The sequence below is a fragment of the Ruditapes philippinarum genome, unplaced genomic scaffold, assembly GCF_026571515.1.
Source record: "Ruditapes philippinarum isolate M1 unplaced genomic scaffold, ASM2657151v2 ctg4768_1_1_1_1, whole genome shotgun sequence".
Classification (NCBI taxonomy): domain Eukaryota; kingdom Metazoa; phylum Mollusca; class Bivalvia; order Venerida; family Veneridae; genus Ruditapes; species Ruditapes philippinarum.
The window spans coordinates 121719-130147 of NW_026854775.1; the positions used below are offsets into that span (position 1 = coordinate 121719).

Sequence of the window (8429 nt, forward strand, 5' to 3'; positions counted from 1 at the left end):
AATGTATACACATTCAAAACTGTACTTAATGACACATGATCAATAAAATCTGCATATAAAATACCTATATGAATTTCAAACAAAAGTTTTCCAACTACATACAATAATAATGTTCACATCACTAGACTTTTAAATATCCAAAGAAAAAATATCTTATTATTAATGTAAGGGATTTCAGTATAAAAATCTCAAAATTCTACACCTAGCAATGCACAGCCTGTTTAGATTACACAAACTACTAGTTGTATACAATAAACATATTCTGGGTCATCATCTCTTAGAATGCTACAATAATTAGTAGCCTTTACCCAAAGTATAGAGTTGGACCAGTTGGACACATATTCATTGTATTGAAACCAACTGTATCATTTACTTGATATTGTGATGTGATTTTATTAGTATGAGAAAATGAAAAGGAAAGACTTTAGAATATCTGATGTTAAAATTATTCTCCACAAAAATGTTGGTTGTTTTCACCAGTTAATGCAACAGCACCTAGAAATGCCACATCACCTATAGTAGAGCTCCCAAAGGAGTGAGAAATAACCCCATTTGATCTCTTTAATATAGGATATTATGTAGTGCAATTGATCATTTCTGATGATAAATTTGAAAGAAAAAAATACCCTTAATTAATCACATTGTTTTTTATGAAAAAGATTTCTATACTTCTAAATTTATCTTTTTCTGAAGTTTTCCAAGTACTAATTAGGTGATACTTTTTCCTAATTGGGATCTTCAGTCCTAAACAATAGTATCATAGTTCATTAAGTCCTTGCTAAGCTTTTATAATTCCTAATTATGACTTTATAATTAAAGCACAAACACAAATTTTTTACTTTGTCTTAATTAGAAGTTACTTTATTGGTAGTTTGATAAGTCCAACTTCAGTTTTATTAGTTGTAATTTTGAGTTACTTAGCCCAAATATGAAGTGATTATACCCTAATTAGTAGTTTTAAGACTAATTTGGAGTTTCTTAGTGCTAACTAGGAGATACTTAGTCCTTAGTAATTAGGAGTTTATCAAGTCTTGACAGGTTTTCATAATTCCTTATTAGGACTCCTAGGACCATCATAGTCTTCATTTGATTTTTAGAAGCCTTTCTCCCAGATTTTTTTTTTATACTTTTTTTTATAACATCAAAATTTGACAAAAGAAAATTGCTAATAACTGAATAATAAGATTGGATTTATTGATCTTAGATTTTATCAAGGTTTATTTATAGCTAAATCAGTGTCTATGCTATGTTTCTATACATAGATTTGTATTTTATATGCTGTTCAATATCACAAATGGAATTATTATTATCTAATTATTGATCAACTTAAATTTGCTTTTATACATGGTTTCATATGATTTCATAGGATATATGAAAAACAGCCTTTATTCAGCTGGGGTCATTGCCAGTGAAGTTCTGAACAAGTAAATTATCCCATAATAATACTTAGAAACTTTGATTATTTGTTTGCTCATACAGTAATATAAATCAGAAAGTGAAAGAATATTATGTTTTTCTCCCCCCCCCCCCCCCCCTCCTGTGATCAACAAGAAAAATCAATTACCTCACAATTTCTAGTAGATGACACGGTTGAATGGGAAGTGTTAAACTTAGGACTGTCATTGATGGAAAATTTTGTATTGATATCATCGATATATCAAGTTTTTTGTTTGTTTCATTTTACGCCGTTTCCCAACAGTATTTCAGTCATATACTGTAGGCGGGTAGTTTCCTAACCATCGTTCCTGGAGAGTTACTTTTTTTTGTTTTGTTTTTTTTTGTCACTGACATTTGAAAATGGAGTTTAAGTTTAAAGTTTCTTCTCTTATTAGGCAAAATAGAGAGGTATATTCATTAACAGAAATACATAAATTTTAGATTGTAGGGATATTTGAAAGTGTGTATCGATATTGTATCGGATGATGGATATCGATGATATATCAATATTGCCATATTCAATGACAGCCCTAGTCTACTGTGGACTGTTCAATATTATATCACCCTAGTGCAGAAATGGGTTAAGTCTTCCCTTAGGAAAAGGAAAGGCATTTAACTTGCAGTTATTTAGCATTGTTTTTCTGACCAGTTTTAACCATTTATTAAGCAGTTTTCCTTGACAAATGTGATTATGTAGAAAGCATTTAAAATGCAGTTAAAATGCATTTAAAATGCAGTTATTTAGCATTGAAAAAGCATTGAAATCAGCCGAAATATGTAAATGAGATGACATCATAAAACTGCCTCCAAATATGGAGATAGCATTTCCAACCATTTATATGACCTCATAAATAACTGCCAAAAAATTGTGTTTGCATTTTCAACCATTTATATGACATCATTAAAAAACTTTCAAAAAACTACTGAAGCCTTTATATGACCTCATAAATAACTGCAAAAAAACTTTCAAAAAAACTGTTGCATTTATTTGAGCTAATATAATACTGTTAACAACTGTTCACATCTGAAAATAATTGTACATGTACATGGAATTTCTATTACATTGACACATATGTATGTACATAGATTTCTTACAAATCACCAAATCCCCTAACTTTTCATGAACTCAAAAGCATTGCCCTTTTAGTTTCATTAGGCAACCAGTTTGATTACTGTGTGGACTTAAAGTTTTGGACACTTTTTAATGTATTTAACATTAGAAATTGCTAAGACGAACAACAGACATATTGAACTGTCAAAAATCTCACAATAAGCCTCTGGATCTTTTGAACTTTGAGATTAAAGGCCATATATGCGTTTGTAATGAGCAAAAATGTTAAGTACAAAAATCTTATCCAATGACATTGTTATGAACAAAAACGAAAAAGAAATCATAGTTTTTCTCTTCTAAAATGGTCAAAATGTTGAAAAACACCACATAATTCTTGTAACGCCTACAAGACGTTACACCAAATAGTGCTTACATTTTAAAAGCATTAAAAGATTGGATAACACCCTTGCAGAAATTACTGGTAATTTACCAGGATTTTACTAGGATTTTAGTGGGAAATCCCAGGAATATTTACAGGGATAATTCCTAGGAAATGCAAGGAAATCTGAGGAATTTCCAGTTACTGGCTGGCGGTAATTGGAACGACTGAAAACTACTGGTAATAACTAGAAAAAAAATTTGAAACCAGGAATGCCTTAGATCGACTTGTACTGGAAAATCCTAATTACTGAGAATGACCTGCCCACGGTATTTGGAACATTTTTCTAGTCAATCCCAGGCATTTCAAGGCATTTCAAAGACCTATGATAATACCAGTAACTCCTGGTATTTTTACAATCTTAGGAATGACTGAGAATGACCTGCCCACGGTATTTGGAACATTTTTTCTAGTAATTCCTTGGCATTTCAAAGAACTTGGATATCCCAGACGTTCCTGGTATTTCCATGATCTAAGGAATGGCTGGAATAGCCTAGGATTGCATTGTACTGAAATTTCTAGCAACTGGGTATGACTGGACCACAGCTGAATTACTGTTACTAGGGCCCCCAAAGGATCATTACGATTAAAATCAAATAATCAGTTTTGTAGAAGATATCATTACAAGAAATTGCTGACAATACAAGATGCCATTGGACACAGAGCAATCACATTACTTCACATAAGCACATTGTACTGATGTGAACTAAAATGTGCACTTTTAAATCCAGTTAAATGACAAGCAGTTCAACATCAGTCATAAGCAAACTATTAAATTTAATAAAAAGCATGATTGCATATGAAACAAAGTATTTTCCTTACAGTTTAATTGTTTTTGTATTGTTAAGACACACTTCTTTAGATATATATCATTGTAGTTACTGGAATGCAATGAGCTTTGGCAATAACACTTGACTTAAGATTCCTTTTTTTAAAAACAGTGTAACATGTGACACCTCTTTGAATTTAGCACTAAAAGTTAAAACATTATAATACTTGACTAGGTCACTCCTAGATTTTAATTTGCTTTCATCATTTTCTTAACTGATTGAATGAGGGACATCACTTAAACAGTCTAAGAAACGTCACTTAAACAGTACAAAACATGACGAAAGAAACCTCCAGTATTACATGCAACTCCTACATTTTCTATTGCTGTCTTCTGAAATGAGTAAATCCTTGCTGTAAGATCCAATTTTTGCCGGTTTAATAATTTTCTTGTCATCAAATCTTTCATACTGAGAATCGCAGTAATCCACTGAATTGATGATCTCTGGTAATCAAATGAAATGTTGATCTTTGGTAATCCAACGACTTCTTTGCATTTTCACAGATATATATATATATATACAACAGATAGGAAGCTCTAAAAATAGATAATAGTCAGATTTAGACCCACAATCCTTTGCAGGCTTTGGTGATAATTGGGTTTTCTCGATAGTCTCCAATTTTCGCACTCTCGTTAAACTTGGACGATATCCATGAATTATTGTTTACATACCCCGACATAGATTTTCATCAGACAAATATTTGTATAGAAAGTGTGTATAGTACCTTTTACAATAAATAACTATTGCTTTCTATTTAAGCAAAAAAATGTTTCATCTTCCTCCGGGAATCCAATATGACGGTGTTTTGGCTATTTTTACCCAGGATGCATCAAATCTCTGAAAATCCCGCAACATATGATAACTTATAAGAACACAATTCTGCCAATACTGAATTTAACTGTGTGACATCACAGTTTCTTCTCCATGTTTATTTAGCTCCATGGCATTTTGTACAACTTGCCCTCTTTCAATTACCTGAAGAATTTATGACAGTTTCTTTATCAAACGTTTTTGACCCGTTTTATAGATTTAAGCTCTCACTCTCCTCAGCTTTGAACATCATCCACAAATTAGTTGAACTCCTCCCTTTGTGGCCTTGTGGTACCAATTCTTATCTGAAATCAAACAAATACATTTCTCTACATATGGAAATATACCAAGATATTTGAAAACGAAATAAATACAAATCACTTGGCAGGACGTGAAGTGGATGCACACTTGGTTCAAGCAAGTAAAATCATTGCAAACTTGACAAAATGGTTTCTGTGTCTTAAATATTTACAAAACTCTCACATATATTTTCAGGTAAGTGGGTTTGTATGTTATTTGATTTTTTTTAATGGCCATTCATGAAGGACGTGTTTATGACACACTCTGTTCTGGGCCTCCGGTTTGTAGCTTTTGGTTATACAAAGCTATTGAAGTTATAAACTGGTCATGTACATATTTTGAAATTTGATAAGTGAAAATCCAGGGCGGTTTTTATGCTCATTTATTCACATAGGTAAGTTTTGAAGTTCACCAAAAAAAGCAAACTAATGAAAATATACTGTGCATTTTTTTTATTATTATTTATTATCATTGTTATTCCTGTAATTTAGTGATGTTGATCATTATTTCTGTAAAGTTGGTTGATTCTAACTCAAGCACTGAAGGAACAAATAACATAACATAATGAAACGGTTTTTTACGAAGTCAAGGGAAATAACTCTACAAATACGGGATAAATCCACAAGCGGAACCCAAGGTGCACAACTACATATGCTGACCGACCTTCCCTTAAGGTTTAATGACTCTATGTCAAATCATTTTTGATTTACATGCAACAAGTTGAAAATTGCAAAAATTTTCTAAGTCAAGGTCAATAACTCTAAAAAAATAAAATAAATCCACACGAAAATATCCAGTGCACAACTTCACATGCTGATCAACATTCCTGCAAAGTTTCATGACTCTATGTCAAACCCATTTTGAGTTACATGCGACACAAGTTGAAAATTGCAAAATTTTACTAAGTCAAGGGCAATAACTCTAAAAATACTATATAAATCCAGACAAAAATACCAAGGTGCACAACTACACATGCTGATCAACATTCCTGTAAAGTTTCATGACTCTAGGTCAAATACTTTTTGAGTTACATCCGACACAAAAGAGAACGGACGGACAAGGGTAAATCTAAATGCCCGCCACTAAAGTGGGGCCACAAAAATATCTTGTTCAAGCGTGTTCAACCACTTCATGTCCTGCCCCCTAATACAATAACAGATTACAGTCATCTAATTTAGCACTGGCCCGGTGGCCCATGACCAGTGTAAATTTTAAGAGCTAAATATATAGTAGAATAAATTCAAAACTGGAATTCGGACGAGTATATTCAAAAATCTTAAATTCAATGACTGAGAGGCAATGTATTCAGGTTAGTGCTTAAAGTATGACACTGTTTGTGCTATTTTTGTTCTTTGCAAATCATCATGTGGGATTTATTTTAATGGACCAGTATTCAGATTCTCTAGTATAGGCTTAGACAGTGTCAAAGACAAACCATTTTAGCTAGGCTGTCACTTGGACCACTGAATGACCGATAAATTTTGGTGGCCTAGACAACTTTTTTAGTGGTCCAATAATTCCTATACATGCACAGAAATCTAAGAGATTAAATCACACACAAACACACACATAAATCAAAAACAAACAGAAAACATGATTTCTGTTTCAAATAAATTTTTGGAGGTATCTTATTGTGATTTAAAAATACAGTCTGTCAGTAATGTGTTATTTTAAAATACAGACATGATGTAGGCTTATTGAACATCATCTTTTCTTGTTGATCTTGTTCTAAATATATAACTAGATCTACATAAATTAATGGTCATATAAAAATATTGTTTCTTTATGAAAAACTTTTTTTTCTAATACAAGTTCAAAATTGCTAAGGTAGTGAACTGTCTGCATACTAGGGTATTGCACTGTCTGGGTGTAAAAAAACTTTCTAGCCATGCATTTTTCAAAACAATATTTTAAATTTCAATATTTTTAAAGGGCATAAGCAAATAATTTCCTGCAGGGAAGCACAGCCATATTTAACGATGCTTTGTTTTTTTATTTATTATTATTATATCTTTCCTGTTCAACAAAGAAATAAATGAAAACAGGTCGCGAAAATATGTGACAAATGTCCGTTTACGCATTTTTTCCAGTAAGGTTTAAGTATCTTAACTGTAACTAGGAATAAGCTGGAAATACAATTATTATTTCTATTGTTACAGTCGGCAAATTGTTACAAAATAATGCTTTTAGAAGTGAAGAAAGGTCATTAAAATAATCTCTAGACTCTTCATTTTTTCTAGAGGTCATAAACACGCCGTCTCTGTTTGGGAAAAAAACAGTGCATTTATGATAATACTCACAGTGAATTTCACCGATTGCAGCTTTGAAGGTCTTTTTCTGATTATTTGCTTGGGCTATTTCACCTTCCTCGTTGTATGTCTTTATTGGTGAGACGATATCAGTTCACTGTCGATATGAGACGAAGTGTCTGCCGTCTTTGAATATTGCGCGCACAATAAACCTGTGTTCTACGTAATAAACCTGTGTACTACGTCAGTAACATGTGCTTGATTCGCAAAATTTCGTGTAGTTCCGTTGTTTTTGCCGTCAATACAATGACTGAATAATTTCAATTATATCGTTGAATTTTATTTCACAAATCTATTATTTTAGCCCAACAAGCGCTTGAATTTCATACAAAGCTACAGTAGTTTCCAAAACAATTGTGTTGCTACGTCATCAGTATACGTATTAAATACGTCATGAAATTATGCTCGTCTCGGTTAGCGTAAATATACGGAAATTGCTCGAGTATAATCGTAAAGGTTCGCTGGTTAAGTAAAGACTAAGTTATCATCGTTAATTTCCGTCAGCATAAATATGACCTGCCACATATAGGCCTACTTTAATTCAGGCGGAGATTCGGGTTTTGACTCGTGAAAATTTGGAAATGCACAAATTTGACACGTGAAAAAATCTGCACAAGAGTCTATTTGCCACATGGGATTTTCAACTATGCAATAATAATCACCTTAAATCCACCCCTAATTAGATCTATCGTGGACTAACCAGTTCTCAAACCTCTAAGCATTCAAGAGGTCTTATAATGTGATTAAAAATATATCTTCATAAAAATTCTTTACATATGTACACTTTAATCATTATAGAGCGGGTGCACCTAATGCCAAACATGCTCCTAATTCCGACCAATATATTATAATTCATTTAATATTTCATGTTTAACACAATTCAAAAAATTGAAATCATTATTATAACGTCACTTTGTCTCTCTTTCCACCCGCAACATTTTGAATTCGCGGTTGTGTTGTTTGTTGTGATTTTGTGCATTCAAGGATTTACTTCAATTTTTGGTAAGACATTTTATTTATTAGCTAATTTTTTACAAATTTTTACTAATATCATAAAATATTCAATATTGATGCTTTAGTCAAATTCTTTTGAAATCAATGATGTAGACAAAAATAAAAATCATGTGTGAAGCCCCTGTACATGTTTTAAGGTCGTATGAATGAATAACTGGCAGTGTTCGGAATTACATACTGAACTCTGAATGTTCCAAATTCCGAACAAAAGTTGAAAGAGAATGATTCACCCCATTGGA

The 8429-nt window shown here is 32.1% G+C and overlaps 1 long non-coding RNA gene across 1 annotated transcript; it reads right to left on the minus strand.

The window, feature by feature from the left end:
- Positions 1–4211: 4211 nt before the first annotated feature.
- Positions 4212–7203, minus strand: LOC132741039 (uncharacterized). Its single transcript, XR_009627233.1, has 2 exons — positions 7168–7203; positions 4212–4872 (listed from the first exon to the last, which is right to left on the minus strand). It is a non-coding gene; the product is annotated as an uncharacterized LOC132741039 (long non-coding RNA).
- Between the last annotated feature and the right edge of the window lie 1226 nt (positions 7204–8429).